The 23946-nt window shown below is 36.4% G+C and overlaps 1 pseudogene across 1 annotated transcript in view; it reads left to right on the top strand.

Moving 5' to 3' along the window:
- LOC114295491 (ABC transporter G family member 35-like) overlaps positions 1-13832 on the top strand; it is a 56824-nt pseudogene extending 42992 nt beyond the window's left edge. Inside the window, exons 9-22 of the transcript XR_014356168.1 lie at positions 2800-3398; positions 3698-3862; positions 4053-4182; positions 4773-4929; positions 10398-10553; positions 10645-10820; positions 10987-11319; positions 11415-11705; positions 11794-11877; positions 11964-12097; positions 12184-12411; positions 12515-12686; positions 12934-13188; positions 13289-13832. The product of XR_014356168.1 is annotated as an ABC transporter G family member 35-like (transcript). The remainder of the gene's footprint in view (positions 1-2799; positions 3399-3697; positions 3863-4052; positions 4183-4772; positions 4930-10397; positions 10554-10644; positions 10821-10986; positions 11320-11414; positions 11706-11793; positions 11878-11963; positions 12098-12183; positions 12412-12514; positions 12687-12933; positions 13189-13288) is intronic.
- The last annotated feature ends 10114 nt before the right edge of the window (positions 13833-23946 follow it).

The raw sequence follows: 23946 nt of genomic DNA, 5'->3' as shown, positions 1-23946 counted from the left end.
GCAAAAAAGAAACTATATTACATGATACTCCTAAAGTGTCTAATAATTTTCTATTTAGAACCGAAATAACCAAGTGTACCTTTCTATAGTTCCTACAATTACTAACCTTCCTCCCTAAAGACTTGTGGCGTCATTAATATAAACAAATTAAATTGATTAACTCCAAGTTCCTGATTTCAATTAAAAAAGAATATTGTTGGGTGCAAGGGGATACATGGAGCCATGTGAAACAGAGGTGAATATAGAATGGCATTAAATAAAATAAATGGACAAAGTTTCAATTCTAATTGTAATGAAAAGAAGGGATAAAGAAGTGGGGTTGGAAACAGCTAGGGAGGGTTGTTGTTTTCTATATCAAATCAGTTATTGTTACATTACAGCTTTTGAAAGTTGGAGTAGTCATTTTGTTTTCTTTGGTGCTGAAGTTGAAATTAGAGAAGGTTTCAAAGGACCTTGTTTAAAGCCAAGAACAAAGTCAATAAATTCAAGCTCTTTTCATTTCCTTGAGATATCCATATCTAAGACTAAGAGACACCCCTCCTGAATGGATGATTGGGGTTAATGTGTTACACTTAAGAAAAAAGTTGGTATTTCTTTCTTCATAAATATGATTTATTTAGAAAAATATTCAGAATTTAAATAGAGTTGAATTTGTCTCCAGTCCACTGTAACAATTAAGAACATCAACACTTGTTCTTGAGTACAAAACCCAATAAAAAAAAATTAACAAACCTTTTAGTCAAACCCAGAAATGACAGTAACGAAAATTTCATTTTCTCTGCTTCTGCCGCCACTTTCTCGGCAACCAAACAGGAAGAAAGAAAAAATAAATAAAACCCAAATAGAAGAGGGGGAAGGGGAAAGTGAGAGAAAAAATTCTGGAACTTTAGTTATGAATTAAGTTATGAATTAAATATCAAATCCTTACATTCTTTACATTCAGTCTTTACATTCTTTCTTTCTTTTCCCCCCTCTTCAAATGGAAGACATAATAGACTCCTCAAAACTTCTGGAACTTTAGTTATGAATTAAATCAGTAAATCATAAAAACAAGGGCAAAATGTGCTTCTTTTGCAAATCAATCACTAATCATAAACAAAACCTAGCATTTACGTACAACTTTAAACCAATTTTATGTATACAAAAGAAATTCATAATACCCAATTCTAGAAATTCAAAACCTAGCATTTACATACAACTTTAAACCAATTTTATGTTACAGTGGACCCAATTCATAATACCCAATTCTATTTGTTTATGGTTAGGGTTATGAACAAATTTCATAATACCCAATTTTATGTCTCTGTACTCAATTCTATTTGGGTTTATAAACAAATCCATAATCAATTTATTGTTCTAGAATTGTTGTTCTATAACACATTGATTATGGATTTCATTTGGGTTAATCACTAATACAACATATTGATTATGGATTTCATTAGGGTTAATCACTAAAACAACATATTGGGTTTTCTAGATTTCATTAGGGTTAATCACTACAACTTCCACCCCTATTTTCAAAACCCAAATAGAAGAGGGAGAAATAAAAGAAGATATTGAGGCAGATGGAGCAATATTCTGGAAATAGAAGAGGGGGGAAACGCTAGATTCTTACACCACCTTAAAAAAACAACAAAAAACAACATGGAGGATAGCTTTCTACCTTGGAGCTGTGTAGGGAGAGAGGGGACAGAGATTCCGGATATCACGACCGGGGCTATATTTCGTCGGAGCTAATCACCACCGGAGAGAGAAAGCTTGGTGGAAAGAGGAAAATATGTGATGGGAAGAGGAAGAGGTGTGAGAGAGAGAGAGAGAGAGAGAGAGAGAGAGAGAAGATGTCTGTGTAAAAGCTAAATTGAACCATTGAAATGGAAAACTGATGTCTGTGTAAAATCTAAAAGCTAAACGGAAAACTGATCTTAACCCTTCATATTCACCCAAAAAATCTGAACCATTGAAATGTCCAAGTAAGGGAAACACTTTTAACCATGGGATTGAACCAATCTAACGGTTCATACTTTGACAAATAAACAAAAGTCCCATCAAATATTCAAAAACCTTCTTCTCTTATTATATAGATATTCTTTATACTGATTGCCTTATCTTTTTCATTAAACTATCTACGCACTCTCTCCCTCTTCTTTTCTCTTTCATCTCTACTCTCTCTCTCTCTCTTTTCACCTCCTCTGATCTCTCTTCCTTTCCTCACCGTATCTCATCCCTCTCACTCACTCAGTCTCTCCTCCGTCGTCTCTCGCCACCTCGTCCTCCGTCGCCTCATCGCCTCTCGCCTCTCGTCTCCTCCTCCGTCGGCGTCGCCTCTCGTCTCCTCCTCCGCCTTCTCCTCTCTCTGCCACGGAAGATCTGAGAAGATCCCGCCACAGCCACCGCCACCGCCGACTTCGTCCCTCCTCCGCCAGATCTGTCTTTACTTTTTTTATTTATTTTTTTATTTTTTGATGGTGTTGGTGCCTTGATAATGTGTTGATGAATTTTATTTTTTTTTTTGATGATGATGTTGCTTGCTGCCGTTGATGATGTTTATGTTAATGATTTTTGAACTTTTTTTTTTTTTGATGATGTTGCTGATTGTGAATGATATTGTTGATGATGAGTACGGGGATAAACCGGGGTCGGGGAAACCCGATCCCCGTAGGGGGCGGAGCTGGGGGGGTTGATGGATTCCCCGCCGGGGATCGGGGCCGAGGACGGGAAACATGGTAGTTTCGGGGATCGGGGACGGAGAGGGTGATCCCCGGCCCCGCCCCGGCCCGTTGCCATTCCTATATGTCACAGGTTACCTCAAGAAAGGACCAAGAACAGTATTGGATCGACAAAACCAGACCATACACATTCATCTCAGTCACTGAGCTTGCCAACCGATTCAAACGATTTCATGTGGGCCTAAGGCTCGCAAATGAGCTCTCAGTCCTATACAACAAGGCCCAAACCCACCAAGCCGCTCTCGTCTACAAGAAATACACAGTCCCAAAGAGAGAACTTCTCAAGGCATCATTTGACAAAGAATGGCTGTTGATCAAGAGAAACTCTTTCTTCTACGTCTTCAAGACCGTCCAAATCATCATCGTGGCGATCATCGCATCGACGGTGTTTCTATGGACCAAAATGCACACAAGGAATGAAGAAGATGGGGCTGTCTATGTTGGTGCACTTTTGTTCACCATGATCATCAACATGTTCAATGGTTTCGCTGAACTATCTTTCACTATACAAAGATTACCGGTGTTTTACAAGCAACGAGACCTTCTCTTCCACCCACCTTCGGCTTTCACTCTCCCAACTTTCCTACTCCGAGTACCAATATCAGTGGTTGAATCCATTGTTTGGACAGTCCTGTCATATTACACCATTGGATTTGCCCCTGAAGCTAGCAGGTAGTCATTTTTCGACCATATTTCAAATTCTCACCACAACATGCGATTAAAAATGTATTAAGAACATGAAGACCAAAAAATTTAAAGCTCCGTTTCATGTCTAAGAACCAGAGAAATAGATAACTTTAAGCAATTCCAATATTTCTTAATGTTTTTCCTAATATTCTCTACAACCAAGCAACACATAAAGACTATTAAGTCACTTTTTTTTTTTTTTTTGGATAAATAAGACTATTAAGTCTCTTTTAATTAATGAAACAGAGTTTTCGTCTTATATGGGATGCTTACTATGGTTTCAGGTTCTTCAAGCAACTGTTGGTGGTCTTTTTTATCCAACAAATGGCTACTGGGATTTTCAGGCTCATTGCCGGAGCCTGTAGGACCATGATCATCGCCAATACCGGTGGTGCTCTTACTCTCCTCCTTCTGTTCCTGCTTGGTGGTTTCGTCCTTCCTAAACATAAGTGCAAGTCCAAATAATAATTTCCAAAAGACTGAAACAAAAAACAAAGAAAACAAAAACAATGACAACACAAATATAGTGATTTTTTGTGGCTCAAGTCTGCCTAATGAAATCACAACAGTTTTGCACCAATCCTGGAAATTGTTCTATAAGTGAAGCTGTTTTTCATTACATTTATTTGACTTATAGAGAATTGTTTCCTTTGTTCCAGATCAAATTCCATCATGGTGGAGCTGGGGTTATTGGGTATCACCATTGATCTATGGTTTCAATTCTCTGCCTGTCAATGAGATGTTTGCTCCAAGGTGGATGAACAAATTGGTATGTAGTTTCTACTATCCTACCCTCCTTGTGATTTTCTTTATCATTCAAGTGAAAAAAAAGAAGAGAGAAGCTTGATTGTTTTATACAACAAAGAATGTTCCTAAGCAAAAAAACATAGGTACCTCAAAAAGCGATAGTATTGGATACATATTGTGTACTAGGACTTTGAGTGATACTTCTATATGGGTATCAGGTACACAAAAAATATTCTTTTTTTTTTTCTCTTAACTTTTGTTGTATCCCCAAAGGTACCTAGTATATGCTCAAGACACACAGCCCACACCTCAATCAAACTAGTTTTTTTTTCTTTTATATTCCTAGTATAATTTTAAAATCAAGTTTTTATTTGTAGGTTGATTTAATATAATGACCTTTAACTTTGATTTATATCTTACTTTTGACATTAAAAGATGGACTGTAGGTTGGATTTTTTACTTTAATCCAAATTCAAAATAAATATTATCTTTTACCAATGTAACTAGTTGTATCCATGCCCTACATTTTTTTTAGGTTTAACCGTATCAATGTACCCGTACTATGCTAGTGTCTGTGCTTCATAGTTTCTAACCATATTCTATTTGTTACAGGCTACAGACAATGAGACCGCATTAGGTGTGGCGGTGCTAAATAACTTCAATGTCTTTCCCAAGAGAAGGTGGTTTTGGATTGGAGGAGCAACAGCAATTTTGGGGTTTGCAGTTCTCTTCAACATTCTCTTCACTCTTGCTCTTTTGTACTTAAGTCGTACGTTTCTAACATCTATGTTCAAAATAAACTGTGAATTTTCTCTCTTTCTGACGCAGCGGAATAAATCACACGAGACTAGATATCGTTCTAGTAGACGATAATTCTTGAATCCACAAGAACACCCTTAAATCCACAAGGAAGATAGAAGAAAAACTCTTAAAAATATTATCGAATGAATAAAAATTACATATGCTTGTAGGCTTATTTATAATAGACTAAACATAATACTTGTAGGAAAAGTGATTCCAAATAAACTAGGAAACTTAAATCAACACAAATTAAGAAACCATAGGAAATCTAAGAGACTAAAAATTCTAAACTATTTAGAATCCTAGTCAAAAACCTAATTCTAAATAATAAAATTAAGAAATATAAAAATTATAGAATTTTGTTCTACATCTTTTTCTTGCCTTTTGTCGGTCCAATTGTTCCAAGAAGTCTTCGGCTACTTATTCTACATCAGTCCCTTCTTCTTAGAGAGAACTCGACCTCGAGTTCGATTCTGGATAGAGGGGTTCTTCAGCATGATACTCATATAAATCAGCTACATTAAAAGTCTTGAAAATCTTCTTGTCGTCTGGTAGCTCAATCACATAAGCATTGTCATTATTTTCTTCAACACCCTATATGGACCATACTTGCGAGGCTTCAATTTGTTGTATGTGCCAACTGAAAATCTGTCTTTGCGCAAAAACACCATTACTGAATCTCCTTCCTTGAACAGTTTGGAGCGCCGATGGTTGTCTGCAGCTGCCTTATATTTGGTATTTGTTTCCTCCAGCTTCTGTCGTACTTCTTCTTGTATTGTTTGGGCTTGTTTGGCCATGGTTTCGGCGGCAGTACTCACTCCTGGACCCCGAGGCAAACGGAGCAAATCAACTGCATGTTTTGGAGGCGTGACATACACCAGAGAGCATGGTGACTTTCTTTGGTTTGTAAACTGCGCTATTATATGCAAATTCTGCTTGAGGCAAAGCAAGATCCCATTGCTTTGGTTTGTCTCCACAAATACTGTGAACCAAATTGCCCAAAGTCCTATTAGTCACCTCTGCTTGACCATCAGTTTGAGGATGCGCGGTTGAACTACGATTCAAGGCTGTGTTAAATATCTTCCACAAAGTCACCCAGAAGTGGCTAAGGAACTTGACATCACGATCTGAGGTAATGGATTGAGGGACTCCATGCAAACGAACTATTTCTCGAAAGAATAATCGAGCCACATGAGAGGCATCTGAAGTCTTTCAACAAGGAATAAAATGCGCCATCTTTGAAAACCTGTCAACCACTACGAACACAGAAGCAACTCCACGTTGGGTACAAGGGAGTCCCAACACAAAGTCCATCGACAAGTCTTCCCATATGCTGTTAGGAATAGGTAGAGGCATATAGAGGCCAGTATTCTGAGACTGCCCTTTGGATACTTGACAAATGTAGCACTTCCTCACAAAATTGCCAACATCTCGCTTCAACTGAGGCCAGAAATATCATTCTTCCATACTTGCAATAGTCTTGTCCATGCCCAAATGTCCACTTAAACCACTACCATGGAGATCTCGAATTAGTTTCTCTCGCAAAGAGCTACGGGGAATGCATAAGGGATTTCCTCAAAACAGATAGGCATCAGTGATGTAGAAATCAGTTACTGGTTGCCTTTGAATACACTTTGCCCATATCTCCTTGAAGTCATCATTGTCAGGATAAAGTTCTTTCAGGAACTCAAAACCCACAATCTCATGTGTCAACGTGACTAATAAACTAGCCTGTCGACTCAAGGCATCCGCGACTCGATTCAAAACCCCTGATTTGTGGCGAATAGTAAAAGGAAATTTCTGAAGGAAAGTAGACCATCTTACATGCATGTTATCTAGGTGCTTCTGGCTGTTGATAAACTTTAAGGCTTGATGATCAGTATACAACACAAACTCTCTCTGTATCAGGTAATGTTCCCAATGCTTCAAAGCTCGAACCACTACATAAAATTCTTGGTCGTAAGTGCTCCACTTTTGCCAAGCTTCACTTAATTTTTCACTGAAAAAGGCCACTAGTTTATGTTCTTGAGATAGGACAGCCCCAATGCCCACACCACTGGCATCACACTCTACCTCAAAAATCTTCTCAAAACTAGGCAAAGCTAGCACTAGTGCAGTGCACAACTTCTCTTTGATCAGCAAGGAGCTCTCTTCTGCATCATCATCCCATAGGAATTTTCCTTTCTTCATGCACTCTGTTATTGGTGCCACAATAGTACTGAAACTTCGAATGAAATGCCTATGAAACGTAGCCAACCCATGGAAACTCCGAACATCACTAACAGTCTTGGGTGTTGGCCACTCTTGGATGGCTCGAACCTTCTCTTGATCCACATGAATGCCATCTGAACTAACCACATAACCCAAGAACAGCAAACTACTTGTAAGGAAACTACACTTCTTAAGGTTAATGTACAACTTGCTTACCACCAGTGCTGTCAACACCTCTCGTAAATGGGCCATGTGGTCCTCCTCTGATTTACTGTAGATTAATATGTCATCAAAATAAACCATGACAAATTTCCCAATGAAAGGTCGTAATACTTGATGCATCACTCGCATGAAGGTGCTAGGAGCATTAGAAAGGCCGAATGGCATAACCAACCATTCATATAAACCATCCCTAGTCTTGAATGCTGTTTTCCATTCATCCCCAAGACGGATTCGAATTTGATGGTACCCACTTCGCAGATCGATCTTTGAAAACCACTTTGATCCTTCTAGCATGTCCAACATATCATCTAGTCTGGGAATGGGAAATCTATACTTGATGGTAATCTTGTTGATGGCTCGGCTGTCTACACACATTCGCCAACTTTCGTCTTTCTTTGGCGTTAATAATGCCAGAACAACACATGGACTTAGGCTTTTACGAATAAGTCCCTTTCACAGCAATTCTTCAACTTTCTCCTGTAGGATCTCTCTCTCTTTTGAACTCATTCTATAGTGTGGTAGGTTTGGCAGACTTGCTCCTGGTATGAAATCAATCTGATGTTGAATGTCCCTCATGGGTGGAAGTTCATCTGGCAACTCGTCAAGAGTAAGCTCTTGGAATTCCTCCAACAATGGTTGAATTTTCTGAAGGATTGGTGTGACTGTGTTCTCCTTGGCCACAGGTACCATTGTTTTCACAACCATAGCATATAACTCTTGTGAAGTTTTCGCATCTGCCACAAACTCGGCCTCTGAATTGGTTATAGTGAGGAAAGACTTCGCTTCGACTTTCGGAGGCACTGTGTGTTGCTTTAAGGGACTCATAGAAATTTTATAAGACCCCTAATTGAACACATAAGTGTTGTCTCGCCCTCTAAATGCAATATCCACATCAAATTGCCAAGGTCTTCCAAGTAATACATGACTAGCATCCATATCAACCACATCACATAATACATCGGATTTATAATGTTTGCCAATAGAAATAGGTACCTTACATACATCGATTATCTTGACAGCAGGTCCTTTTTTGATCCAGCCAATACTGTAGGGAGAGGGGTGTGGTTCAGGAGACAAGTTCAGGTGCGTTACCAATCATTTAGACACAAAATTTTCACAACTTCCACTGTCCACAATAAGGTCACACACCTTTTGATTTATGGTATAACAAGAGCGAAAAATACTGTGAAGTTGGCTGAGGTCCTCAGTTTTTGGTGTAAATAGAACCCTTTGAACTACACAGTTGACTCATTCTCCTTCTTCTCTAGCGAGTTCAGCACCTTCATACTGATCACCCTCATGTTTTGCATCTCCATTATCTCCAATTTTATCTTCCTGTTCAACTAAATTAGCAGTCCTTCTTTCTGGGCAGGCATTAGAGCGATGGCCAAGCGTACCACATCTATAACACTTATCCGTTGTTGGTTTGGCATAAGGATTTGTGTTTCGAGGTGCCTCTCTACTACTTGATCTAGTCATCTAGTTTCCTCCTCCACCAGCGGTACCCCTCTGTTGATTTACTGGAACTGTTGGTTGGGCAGCCCCTTTTCCTTTTTCCCTAGTGAGAAACGATGAATCAGGAAGGTTCCGACGATATCCAGAATAGGTTGTCTTGCGCTCCATTAGCTCGGCTTTGAGAGCCATATTATGTGCTTCATCCACAGTTCACACTACTGATAGCCCCATCTTCTCTCAAATGGTTAATTTTAACCCATTGAGATACCGGGCTACACGCTGTCCTTCGGTCTCATTTAGATTATTGTGATCTGAAAGTCGACAAAATTCAGTTATATAATCAAATACAGATCGGCTTCCTTGGTTGCAATTTTGGTACAACTGAAACAAGTATTGATCATAATTTGGTGGTAAAAATCTGTCTTGGAGGAGTTATTTCATCTGACGCCAAGTCCATATAGATTCTTTTCCTTGTCGATGCCTATTTTTCTACAATTGATCTCACCATACCGTAGCACCTCCTTTTAGTTTGTACACCACCAATTTCACCATCTTTGATTCTGGAAAATCCATCATCCCAAAAAATCGCTCCACCTCTGAAAACCAATCAAGAAAATCCTCAATATGCAGATTTTCATTAAACTGGGAAAGATCTATCTTCATTCGGTACTCATCGAACCCTTGTTGTTGTTGCCTTCTGGGTTGATAGTTGGCTGGAAGTGGTTCAAACTCTGGTTCAGACTCCTTCTCACTATCAGATGGACAACGAACGGGATGTCTAGGAGCATTCTGAACAGGTTGACCTCGGGCGAATCCTTCGGTGCGCACTCTATTCTGGTTAATAGGTTGGCCTTGGGCAACTCCCTCAGTACGGACCCTATCAACCACTGGTGGCCTGTTGTTGGCATTGAGATTCAGGCCAATAAGCAGATCACGAATTTCGTTCAACTGCTCTTGATGTTTCTCATATGCTATCCACAGGGCCTCGACCCCATGATCACCGCCAGTAGGGTTTGCGTGATCTACTCTGTCTTGTGCCATTGAGCCAGGTGACGCCTTGCTCTGATATCACTTGACGCAGCTGAATAAATCACACGAGACTAGATATCGTTCTAGTAGACGAGAATTCTTGAATCCACAAGAACACTCTTGAATCCACAAGGAAGATAGAAGAAAAACTCTTAAAAATATTATTGAATGAATAAAAATTGCATATGCTTGTAGGCTTATTTATAATAGACTAAACCTAATTCTTGTAGGAAAAGTGATTCCAAAATAAACTAGGAAACTTAAATCAACACAAATTAAGAAACCTAAGAGAACTAGGAAACCTAAGAGACTAAAAATTCTAAACTATTTAAAATCCTAGTCAAAAACCTAATTTTAAATAATAAAATTAAGAAATATAAAAATTATAGAATTTTGTTCTACATCTTTTTTTTGCCTTTTGTCGGTCCAATTGTTCCAAGAAGTCTTTGGGTACTTGTTCTACATCACCTTCATTAAGGTAACTCATATCACAATATACTCTTTTGTCCAATGAAATAGCTCCTGGAAAGCCACAAGCTATAATCTCCAAAGAAACAGTTGGGGAAATGGAAGCTGACCAGGAAGAAACTAAAGAAACGCCGAGACTTAGAACAAACAGATCAAAGATAGATTCAGTCCCTCGATCTTTATATGCTGCTGACGGGAACAATTCAAGTAAGAAACCTAGACATATAACCCAATACCAATCCAACATCAGTAACATATATAGCAATTTCAGAGTTCATTACATGAGAATAATTTTCAGGAGAAATGGCAATCTGGAGAATGAGCAGTCGATGCAATGCCAATGGACTAAGCAGAAATGAAGATTCAATTCTTGACGCTGCATGTGGAGTTGCTCCCAAGAGAGGAATGGTTCTTCCCTTCACACCCCTCGCCATGTCCTTTGACAGCGTAAAATACTTTGTGGATATGCCACCAGTAAGTATACCTTTTTCCTCTTTCACTCTTAGTTTAGCTCAAATGCCACTACTACACAATCATTTGTCCCGTTCTAATATGACTAAAGAATATCGCTGTCAAATGAATGTTTAGAAACTCAAATTCAAATCCGTTTAGTAACAACAAATTGTGTTAATATCAATAGGAGATGAAGGAACAAGGAGTAACCGAAGACAGGCTCCAATTACTTCGCGAAGTAACTGGAGCATTTAGGCCCGGTGTCTTGACTGCACTGATGGGGGTCAGTGGGGCTAGAAAAACTATACTCATGGATGTTCTAGTGGGGAGGAAAACAGGTGGTTACATCAAAGGTGAAATCAGAATTTTTGGATTCCCCAAGATTCAAGAAACATTCGCTAGAATTTCTGGATACTGTGAGCAAACGGACATCCACTCACCCCAAGTCACCATTCGTGAATCTTTGATTTACTCAGCTTTTCTTCGACTCCCTAAGGAAGTCAGCAAGGAGGAAAAGATGGTAACAGCTATCATTCATATTGCTTTTTTATGAAAAGATTTTAAGACGTATAAGGTCAAGTGCTAAGATGGTTTGTTTCTGTATTTCCTTTTTAGGTTTTTGTGGATGAAGTGATGGATCTAGTTGAACTAGACAATCTCAAAGATGCCATTGTTGGGCTTCCAGGAGTTATAGGTCTATCAACAGAACAAAGAAAGAGGTTGACAATAGCGGTAGAGCTGGTTGCTAATCCATTAATCATATTCATGGATAAACCAACTTCTAGTCTTGATGCAAGAGCGGCAGCTATTGTTATGAGAACTGTGAGAAACACAGTGGATACAGGGCGAACTGTTGTTTGCACAATCCATCAGCCTAGTATTGGTATCTTTGAAGCATTTGATGAGGTAATAACACACGCTCTCTCTTTCTCACTCTCTAAGTACATATATATTATCTATCTCCCTAAATGCACCATATTATATTGTGCATCAGCTGCTACTGATGAAAAGAGGAGGACAAGTGATCTACTCAGGACCACTGGGACGGAATTCTCGTAAGATTATTGAATATTTTGAGGTATTTCACATTCTTAAACTATTTCTTCATTTTTTAACATATAAAAAGACAAATACAAATAATTCAACCATTTATACTTGTTTCAGGCAATTCCTGGAATTCCCAAAATTAAAGAAAAATACAATCCAGCAACATGGATGCTAGAAGCAAGCTCAGTTGCTGCAGAAGTCCAGCTTGGAATTGATTTTGCCGAACACTACAAATCATCATCCTTGCATCAGTAAGTTAAAAGTTCAATTATAGCAATAAAAGTGTTTTATTGGTTTTAAATCAACAGGGTTCAAACTAATACATGGGTATGAACAGACGAAACAAAGCTCTAGTGAAAGAGTTGAGTGTACCTCCACCAGGAACAAAAGACCTCTATTTCACATCACAATTTTCTCAGCCCAATTTGGGGCAATTCCAATACTGCCTATGGAAGCAGTGGTTGACTTATTGGAGAAGCCCAGATTACAACCTCGTGAGGATGTTCTTCACCTTAGCTGCGGCCCTTATGGTTGGAACAATTTTCTGGCAGGTTGGCAAAAAAAGGTATGCATCTAATTCTTACAAAATTCAAATCTATGTCTCAGTCCATTGGTAACAAGACTCAAAAGTCATTGCTTATTCCTTGTCTACAATTTATTTGATTCAGGGATAACACGGGTGATTTGACCACGATCATAGGGGCAATGTATGCTGCTGTCCTGTTTGTTGGAATTAATAACTGCCAGACAGTACAACCGGTAGTAGCTATTGAAAGAACCGTATTTTATAGAGAAAAAGCTGCCGGGATGTATTCTGCATTACCATATGCCATGGCATAAGTGAGAATTTTCAAATTTAACATCAAATGAGAGATTGAAAATGCAGATCGTGAAGCTTGCATTCTATCTTTGCATCTCTGAGCTCACTTCTTTTAAATTAGATATTAGATTGCTATATCTTCACATTAGATTGAAAATTTTGTTCATGAGCACTATACATCAAATGGCTACCTGAGCTTGGGTATGGATCAATTTTTGCAATTTTTTTCAATCCTAATCATAGAGTTAATTGTTATCTGATATGCAGGTAATCACTGAATTACCATTCGTGCTTGTTCAAACTGTCTTTTTCAGTCTTATAGTGTATTCTATGGTGGGCTTCAAATGGGCAGTGCATGAATTCTTTTGGTTCTTCTTCATCACCTATATCTTTTTTCTCTACTTCACATACTATGGAATGATGACTGTTTCCATCACACCAAACCACCAAGTAGCATCTATTTTGGCAGCCGCTTTCTATGCACTCTTCAATCTTTTCTCGGGTTTCTTCATCCCCAGACCGGTAATTTCATTTTCCTCAGAAGCAGTTTTTTTTTTATTTAAAAAAAAAAAACATTTTAACATAGTTTAATTATTTTTTTCCTTTGGTATTGAAAATTCAGAAAATTTCGAAGTGGTGGATGTGGTATTACTGGATTTGCTCTGTAGCATGGACAGTTTACGGGTTAATTGCGTCACAGTATGGTGATGTGACGGACCCCATTACAGTTCCTGGGATGAAAATTTCCACTACTGTCCAATGGTACATGAAAAATCATTTCGGGTATGAACCAAACTTCATTGGACCAGTTGCTGGAGTTTTGGTTGGTTTTGCAGTGTTCTTTGCCTTCATGTATGCCTACTGTATTAAAACTTTGAACTTCCAAATGAGGTAGAAGATACTATTGAGTCAAATTACCACTTGTAGGGATATGTATTTGGATTCATCCAAGGTTTGAAATTTGTAGCAGATCGGATTATATCAGAATTCATAATTTAGGATAAAAAATGTTGTTTAGCAAGTTGTATACTTACCACCTAGTAGATATCAAAAATATATTTTTAAGTTTTGAGGATCATATATATGTATAGTCATTGGATCCTATTGATATAAGGGAAGAAATTGCTTTCTTTGTGGACCATTAAAATATTTATTGGCTCAGCCAACTTCAAGCTACATCATCAAATGGTTTTTGTTTCTTGTTTAGTGTTTTATTTACTAATTTATGTCTTGTTTAGATCAATGGATATATATCATGTATAAAGTAGTAACACAGTTTCTTTAAAACTCTAACTTCACGAGATTTCCAGAGTCCGCAATCAAGATGAATCAAGAAAACAAACTAAATTTCAAGTACTAATGAACGAGAGACACCAACCACCAGCCAATTTGGTGAGGTCTCCTATTGGATCATCAACCTAATGCGAATGGCTCGAGTCCTTTTGTTGAAAAGTGAAGAAGAATATAAAAGATGCACAATGCAGAGACCTTTGTCTGAGCAAAGGAGAACTTAAAGTGACTTAATCTGATGGGTTTAGTAGAGTACAATGTTTCTAGGAATATGAGGTTGTTAAAAACTGAGAGGGACGTGTAAAAGCACTCATTTTCTATTAATTTGTGGTTGTTCTTCATATTAATGGGCAAAGCTAAGACTAGGATCTAAAACCCCCCAATCAACAAACATTGGGTGTTTTGGAAAGATGGTTAAAAACTGACTTTTTGACTTTTTATGGCTTTTTGACTTTTTTTGTAAGAGAGCAAGTGGGTTAAAAGCTGAGAAGTGGCTTTTAACCCACTTCCCAAAGCTTTCGCTGAGTTATAATCAACTGTCGATCTTCGTTTCTTAAACTGTAAACCATCATTTTTGCAGCACCTTCATTTGAACCAAATTCCTCTGAAGGAAATCAAGTCTTAGTTACACAAATTCAAACCATAAACAACCAAATGAGTAGGTCTGAAAAACCCTATTTGTTTCCTCATAAGCACTAGTAATTGCTAGCAGTATATGAAAGGAAAATATGCAAATGAGTTTAACAAGCATTTTTACAAACAATATATGTGCACCCAACACATAACACACATATATAATTACTAGCAAATGGGTGGGTCTCAAAAAGCAAATTTCTTTCCTCATGAGCACTAGTAATTGATAGCAGTACATGAAAGGAAAATATGCAAATGAGTTTAACAAGCATTTTTACGAACAGTTTATGTGCACAAAACATACAACACATATTTACAGCAAATTTATCTTAGAATGAACTGGGTTTTGCAATTGGAATATTAAATGTTACATCCCATTGAATCAAGCCCAAACACCAGAATTGATAATGCAAGATCATAGAAAGATCACCAAAACCATGTATCAAAAAAGAAAGAAAGAAAGGGGAAAAAAAAATCAAGAATGCAGAGTTTAGGGGAATCCTTAAGCGTTTTGATGATTGCTTTCTGGACGGTAGAAACAATCCAACGATCCAACAGTTAGATTTGGAGAGCCACCAACAGAACTGCTAACGGTTATAAATTGGTTTTTTTTTTTTTTTTTTTTTTTGTGTGCGAATTTTCTACAATTGTTTTCTAACTTTTTATCATTTTTTTATGGGGAATATCAAAAACAAATAAATAAATAAATCGAGCTTATGCAAATAAAACTTGTACATTTATTACTTTGCAATTATATTTCTAACTCACCATTTTTTTTGAATTTTTTTCTATTTTTATTGTGAAAACACAAAAATCGAAAATATAGAAAATGAAAGCAATTTGTTTTGGAAAGTTGTTAAAAGCTTATTTTTTGACACTTTTTTCTTAAAATAGAGATGTAATAGGACTCGAAATAGGTTAGAAAGTTAAAAATTAATTTTTATCTAAGTTGCCAAATTGGCTCATCAATACAATCCTCTAGTTTTGTTTTATTTCTTTCTCTGTTAGTTTTCAATTTATTGATCATTGTGATTCTTGTGAATTATGTTGGATCATCTACATAATATGAGAGATCGCTTAAAATTAAGAATAAATTACAAATAGACCTTGATTTACTTAAAATATAAATTACCCTCTATAACTATAGAAATTATAAATATCTTCTTGTTAAAATTTGTCATTTAATAGAACTAACAAAAAAAATAAATAAAAATTCTAACTATCATATTATACAACAATAAATTACAAAATGATAAGAGGATAAAGTGAATTTTATTCCAAATAATTGCCAACACATGACATACCATAATATCATTCCCCTTCCTCTAGCTCTACCAGCCATTCCCTGCACTGGCTAGGCCTCATTTTCTCATTTCTTGCTACTGAACCCTCCATTCTCCACTGTCACCATTTTTCCATGCTATTCAACTGTTAGCAACCCTCCTCCATCTTTTGTCGTGATGGTGGTGCCTTTCTCATCTTCTTTTTCTCTTGTCTATGTATATGTTACTAAGATTTGCAACCCCCATCCCCCATACATTGCCACACCCAACCATCTTCTAACCCCATTTTACCATACCCAAACTTCTTCCACCTCGGATATAGATTAGATTTGAAACCCCCGAGTACACAAAGAGAGTGAGACTTGCGAGAGGGGGCTAAAGGTTGAAGTGATGGCGGTAGAGAGGAACTGTAGAGAAGACAAGAGGAGGAAGTAGAAAATAAAATAAAGGATAAAATTGTAATTTTATAGTAAAATATTCCATTTGATTGTAAGGGATTGTTTGGGATGACTTAAATAAGTGTACTTTTTGTCTTTTTACGAAAAGATGTGCAGAAAAATAGAGAGGTGATGTGATGAAAAAAAGATAAAAAGATAAAAAGATGAATTATTTCTCATGTGCCAAACTTGGCCTAACTATTTTGCCAGGTGTCGTTTTTAATGAAATTATTAAAATATTCTGCCTTCAAATTGTGATTTTTTTTTTTTTTTTTTTTTTTTTTTGGGTCTACTTGACTTTTTTGTACTACTGTTTTTTCATGGTTAGGTCTTGTTTAGGAAAAATAGTTTTTAGTCAAAATATATATATATATATATATAAATTATCAAATTATTCTTTTTATTTTTTTATATATCTTTTTTGTAAAATTATTTTAAAAGAAATCAAATTTTAAACTAGCAAACAATAAGCTCATTTAGAAATTAATTATTATTGATTTTTTAATTTTCACAAAAGAAACATACAAAAAATAGATAAAATAATATGATAGCTTGTAATAACTATTTAGACCTCTTTTGGCTAACAGATTAAAAGTTATTTTTTATTTTTAATCTATTTTAAATTATATCATCTATCTACTTTTTATACATTTAAAAAAAATCAAAAATACTATTTGGTTTGTGTTTTGAGATAAATTCTCAAAAAGAAAATTTGGAGAGAGAGTTTAGAATTTTTTTGATTTGTTTGATTGTATATTTTGAAAATAGTTTTGGAGTTTGAAAGGTTGGGATAATTTGATATTTTGTTATAATTGACAAGATATGTGTAAGAGAAAAAATAATTGAGAATGAAAGAGGAGAGAGAAAAAATAATTAATTGATGTGTAATAGAGAAACAAAGGTGATTAGGACCCCCTCAAAACTCCCACCCCCACCACCTCCACACACACGTGGGGTTTGGGGATTGGGAGAGAAGAAAAAAAAAAAAATTGGACCAATCAAAAGCAAAGGGGGTCATGGGGTGACTCCCAAAGGGGGTCCAAATCTTTTTTCACAGAGAAATAAGTAATTTTGAAATCTTTTTGAAAAAATTTGTAACAAAACATATTTTTAAATTTTTTTTTTTTTTTTTTTGAAAACATGTTTAAAAAGACAAACCAAACACACTCATTTTTAACCTACTTCTTAAAATAGCCTCAAATTTTTAACTAAAAACTCAGGCTCTGTTTGGAAGTGTTTGGAATTGTGATTTCAGCTCTTAGTTTGCATGTGGTATTTGGTTGTGGCTTTCAAAAATTAATTCCACACTAACTTTTAAAAACTCAGTTGAATGCGGAAAAATTTGGACTAATCGGTCATCCTACCGAATGTCCCACCAGTTGTCCTGGTTGACCGGAACAGTGTAATTTTTTTTTTTTTTTGCAATTGACACATGTTAATTTTTATATATTCAAAAAAAAATTGAATTTTTAAAAAAAAATTATGAGTTTTAATAGAATTTTGAGTTGTGTGCTTGGTTATAAGTTGTAAGTTTTTGTATCAAATATCATATGTCATATCAAAAATTTCTCATTCAATTCAAAACTCTTTTTAAAACTCATTTACGAAACAAATTTTTCATACTTAAATTATAATTTTAAAACTCATAAATTTAAAATATAACTCTACTCTTAAATCATATTTAAAAAACTATACCAAACGACCTCAAATTTCCAAACAATAAACAGCTGAGGTTGAAAACGTCACACAATACGAGGGAAGGATTGGCCTGAAGTTTGACATATCCTCGTTGTGTTCAAGTTAGCGTGTGGTCGGCATTCACCCAAAGCTGGGCCCACCGCACACAATTTACTTTTAAATAAACTATAAATATGTTTATTTATAAATATGTTTATTTAAATTTATTTAAAATACGAATTATTTTTATAATTTTAAAAATTACGGCTCATTCATTAAGATTTTTAATTTTATAATAAATTATTATTTTTATAAGGGATGTACCAATAAATTCTAAATTAATAATTTATACACTGTTTAGTCTTAAAAGTTTTCTTATAGACTGAAAGGTCCCATTACAATGTTTTAAACATCAGATTAATGTTTCGAACATTAGATTTCGAACATCAGATTAATGTTTCAAACATTAGATTGATGTGCAAATGGGACTAAATGGAGCATAAGAAAACTTTTAGGACTAAATGGTTCAACTTTTCAGAACTTATGGGTAAATTTTCCTATTTTTATTAATAAATTATTAAATTAATTAATAATTTTTTATTATGTCAAAGATTTATTCAATTAAAAATTTAAGTAATAATAAATTATTATTTTTATTAATAAATTATTAAATTAATTAATAATTTTTTATTATGTCAAAGGTTTATTTCAATTAAGAATTTAAATAATTTTATTACTATGTAAAAAAGTAGTTAAAAATTTTATTTTTTTAATTAATTTTGTTAAATAAAAAAATTTTAATAAGAAAATATTTATAATTTTTTAAATTATAAGAAATAATTTTTATTTTAAACAAATATTAAGAGATATATTTATAATTTATTTATATTTTTTTTTTCCTTAAATCTCAAAATAAACTATGGTCGCGAGCCACGCGGTTTTTTTTTGACACCAAGGCTTTGAATCTTTGACGGTCAATAACCAAACATAAGTTACCTACCTGGTTTGGCTTCTAAAATGTTTTTTCCTTTCTTGGTTAAAAAGTAGACAAGATGAACTTTCCCTATTCCGAATATGAATTGAGAAAAAATTATTTAATATTCATGAAGTATTATGTGTTTATATTTTTTTATTAATTATTATATATCATGTCTCTTCATATTTATTGTATGAGAGAGAGAAACATTCATCTCCTTCCGTACGCCTTGTTACCAACCTCGTCTTGCTCTGAATGAATTTCGATTCACTGCGAACGAAACAAAGGTGAACTACTCGGCGAGTGATTTGTCAGAAAATTCCTTCGACAGTCAAGTTAGTTTACTTGAGGAAGAGAAAAAATAGAGCACTCAAGAGAGAGAGAGAGAGAGAGAGAGTTACAAAAGGTTGCTTACCCTTCTTTGGTTGACCATACGCATTTTATCTAGGCTAGGCTTGCAACCTAAGTTTGTGCGCGCACTACTTATGCTGTCATTTGCTAGGAGTATGGCTGTACTGTCCTCACTTTTCTTTACACGTGTGCGCATCAATACTACCAAACAATATTGGCCAAGCCGCCAATCGGTATTGATGCGCACTTCAGGAGGATTCCTTGCCATAATTCATTCGGCCACGTGGAATGTTCTAGTTGAGTAGTCACGTTTGTTATCCTCAAGCATACTAGCTCTAGAAATCCTCTTGCCGAGCTAACTTAGATTGGCCATGCCGACCGGCTTCCTTACACCGTCGAAACCGTCATAGTGTCGATCTTTAGTTCAGTCGAAGATCTTCAGCTCGGTCATATGCGGTGGGCTCATTCATAAATTGACCTGGCTCGTGACCGAGGCACGGTTTAAAGTATTGCTCGGTTTGCGCATAGCCCGGTCCGTGCTTATGGCCCAAACCCATCCTAGCTTGACCCACCATAAAGGCGCGAGTCCAACTCCAGTTCGAACTCGCATCAGCTCATGCTAATGGACCAGGTCCGGTCTAACTCGACCCAACATCATGGACCGTATAGATTTAGCTCGGATCATTTATTTGTCACAAATTCCCCTCTCATTTTTCAATCACCCAATACAAAAATCATGGGCCTTACATTCTCTATCAATTACACCATCTTCGAACACTATACGATTATACTCCAAGAACTGAAGGTTTGAGAGGTGATCACACCATAATATGGTGGACCCTCTCATACCAAATCAAATTCTTATATCGTGATTCAATCTTCCCGCAGGAAGAAGTTACTGGAAGTAAGAAGTTTTAAGATTTGAATGAAGAGTCACAATGGTTTAGAAACATGGTGATCATTGAGTTTGAATTCCATAAGTTGCAACCATTAGTTGACAGCCACCATATGCTATATATATATGGACAATGCATAGGTTCAAAGCACTTGGATTTCTCTCAATTTTTCCTCTTCCAGATTGTATTCTTCTGCATAATTAAACACCCTCACGGGAACTTCAATTCGTTGCCATTGTTAAGTTAATCTTTCAGTGGTATCAGAGCAGTGTTAAATTGAGTACGCAAGTGTCGAATTATGATTTGTAGGAAGGCAAAATTTTATAATTTATTTTTTCCAAAATTTAGAGAACAAATTGATAAATATAGTGTCTCGCGTCGGTGACTTGTATTTGGTTGTTCAATCACTATAAGCACAAAAATAACCCAACAGTGCACCCAAAGGAAGTTGTTGTGGTTGGATACAACAGAAGAACAAATTGCCGAAATCAAGTTCGAATATTGTCTAGTGGAGGAAGTTTTACAATTTTTATTTTCCTTTTCGATTGCCAAAACGCGTCTCTATCTTCTTCATTTTGTTCATTTCAAAATTTTAGTCGAGACAGTGAACTTCATTGTGAAAAACAACGAAAAATTGATCCTGAAAATTTGAGTTTTTTGTCTCTTGTCTTCGACGCCATTACCAGAGACGACAACCTGAAGAATAAGACCGTTGGTGAAATTTGTTTATAACAGTCACAGGCCCTGTATTTGATTAGTTCTTGGGCCAGGTCCAGATCCAAGAAGCAAGGGCTCAAGAATTAAAGTTTCTGCCCGAAAATCTATTGCTCTTGGACAAATATAATGATAGTGTTAATGATAGTGTTGGTGATCATGCCCGAAAATCTACTACTCAAATTCAATTGCTCTTGGACAAATATAATAACACTTGTATGAGTGATAATGATAGTGTTGGTGATCATGTTAATCAAATGGAATTAATTGCTAAAGAATTATCCAACGCTAGTCACGCTTTGTCGGACAAGATGCAAGTAACTACCATACTTAATAGTCTTCCATTGTCTTGGGATCATGTTATCACATCTCTAACTCATAGCGGACGAGAGATTTCAATGGTAACATTGCCTGTACCCTTAAGAAGAAAGAATGAAACGCAAGCGTAAAGAAAGATTGTCTTCTAACAAGTTGATGGCACAGTCTTCACCACAACCACAGAATAATACCCACACGCCATTCAACAAGAAAAAGATGACTTCTTTCAAAAAAAAATAGAAGAAAAGATTTCAGAAAGGATGGAAGAAATTACCAAAATGGCAAAAACAACATCACAAGCATCAGATAGGCCCATGTTACAAGTGCGGTCAAAAAGGTCATATTAAAGCCAATTGTCCTAAAAAGAAGCAGAAAAAGGATCATAACCCTGTTGCCATGACAATTTCTGAAGCAATGGTGCTTGAACTTTCATCAAATTCATGGTGGATTGATTCTGCTGCAACTAGGCATATTGTGCAAAATAAAGACATATTCATGGAGTTTACTGAAAAGAAGGTTATTGAACACAGAATTTAGATGGGCAATAACTCCTATAGTGATGTTTTGGGCATTGGCAATTGTCAATTCTATATTAATGGAACTTCTATTGTGCTTCATGATGTGCTTTATGTACCTAACATTCGGCAAAATTTAATTTCAGTTCCGGTGTTAACACAAAAAGGTTTTGAGATTACTTTTAGGTTTAACACAGTATTGATTAAGAAAGGAAGTGTATTAGTGAAAGGTGTAAGAGTGAATGACATGTACTCTCTTCCTATTGATAATAAAGTATGTATTTCTGATTATTTGCATGTTTCTACTAGTAATAGTTCTTATTTGTGGCATTTAAGGTTAGGTCACATTAATAAAAATAAAATGTGACGAATGTTTAAAAGTGGCTTATTGCCTAAAGTATGTTTCGATGATTTTGATATATGTGAACCATGTATCAAAGGCAAAATGACTAGCAAGCCATTTTTCAAACATTGGAAATTGTGGGGATATATTTTCTGAGTACCAACACGTGGCAAGGTGACGCCGACGTGTCCACCGAGATGCCACGTGTCCTGGTCGTGACGCCGAGGTGATCTCAGCAAGGCCGAGGTTATCTCCGAAGATATCGGAATTCGAGATAAGTGGATAAGGGATAAGAGTCCTAGAATGAAAAGGGAACTCAACCTGGATGAGGGACAAGAGCCCTAGAATGAGAGAAGACTTCAGTTTGTATTAAGATAAGACTCTTAAAGAGTTTATCCTAATCTTACTGGGAGTCCAAGATTAGTAGTAATCCTGAGTCCATAGAAGTTAGGCTTCTATTGGGACTAGATTTATGTTGGCTACAAAAGAGAGGTACCCCCATGGGTCTAAGGTATGCTTTTTAGGCTCAAGCTTGTGAGTTGAATAATTGATTATCTTTGAGAGATATACTGACTTGATCGTCGGAGTGCCCCCGGGTGGACGAACCACCGCGGGATTCTTATATTTCTGTTGCAGGTCAGTCAGGTGCCATCTATTCTACCAATGCTCTCCAGCTGAATTACTGAGTTGGCAATGTGGTCGGAAAATTTTCCACACAATTTGGCGCCGTCTGTGGGAAAGAAAGAAGAATAGATGGCCAAATGGCAGACAGAAGGATCAGACTGGAGACAATGCTCCTACTGGGAATGGGAGATCTATCAACCTCGATGTTGAAGGGGACAATAGCAACACAGAAACTCGTGACCAGAGTCACGGAGTGAAAGACGCCGGCCAGGAAGGTGACGCACTGTCACGACCCAAACTCGCCCCTATGGGTTTAGCACCGTAACCGGCCAGTAATCCGAGATTACCGAAGGCCTGCATAACAGTAATACAGTAAAACAAAGTACAGGGGCATGGCGGAAGCCAAAACAGTAAATAAACAATGTCCAATGAGCTGTGACAGTCAATATGCAAAAGACAAAACAGTATATACATATATACAATCATTCAGTTTAGGGACCTAATCCCTATTAAACAGTTCGGTAACAGTCTACAGTTTACAAAATAGAACAGAATGGGGAAAACTAAAACACCCCATAGCCTTAGCTTGACAGGCTCTGAGCCTCGCAGTGAGGCACATAGGTTGGCTTGACAAAACTGGAGCTTAACCCCGACGCTTCTAGTCGCGGTCTGGTGCCTGTACACCTACTATATATATGAGCAGTGAGCTAAAACCCAATGAATAACATAATGCGTAAAGAGGTTAAGAATGAATGTCCTTACAGTAATGAAAACAGTTTGTTAATTCAGTATATCAGTCATTCAGTCATATGTGGTACATCCATTAGCATAACAGTACAGTAAACAGTAGGTCTTAAAAGACCAAACAGTAAATGATGGCCATCAATCAGTAAACAGTAGTGGTTCCAACAAGGGAACTGACAGAGATCTCTGTAACAGTAACAGTAAACAGTAGTTACTAAGGATGCCACAATACAGTTCAGAATATAGGACATACATTCATTCAATAAACAGTATCAGTTCAGAAAGTAGTACAGTTCAATTGTTTAGAAGATAATCATTTTGAACATATCATTACACAGTTGTTACTCACAGAGTTCTGGGCTACGGTAAAGCTAGAGCGCGTCCCCAGTCGCCAACCCTACACAGTTTACAGATTGAACACACATTAAGCTACACAGTTGGGAAAAATAATAACTTAATCCCTAATTTGCCTCGGTGTG

This window comes from Camellia sinensis, chromosome 15 (assembly GCF_055761805.1).
Source record: "Camellia sinensis isolate YWXY chromosome 15, ASM5576180v1, whole genome shotgun sequence".
NCBI classification, from domain to species: domain Eukaryota; kingdom Viridiplantae; phylum Streptophyta; class Magnoliopsida; order Ericales; family Theaceae; genus Camellia; species Camellia sinensis.
This window is presented reverse-complemented; position numbering and strand designations above follow the sequence as displayed.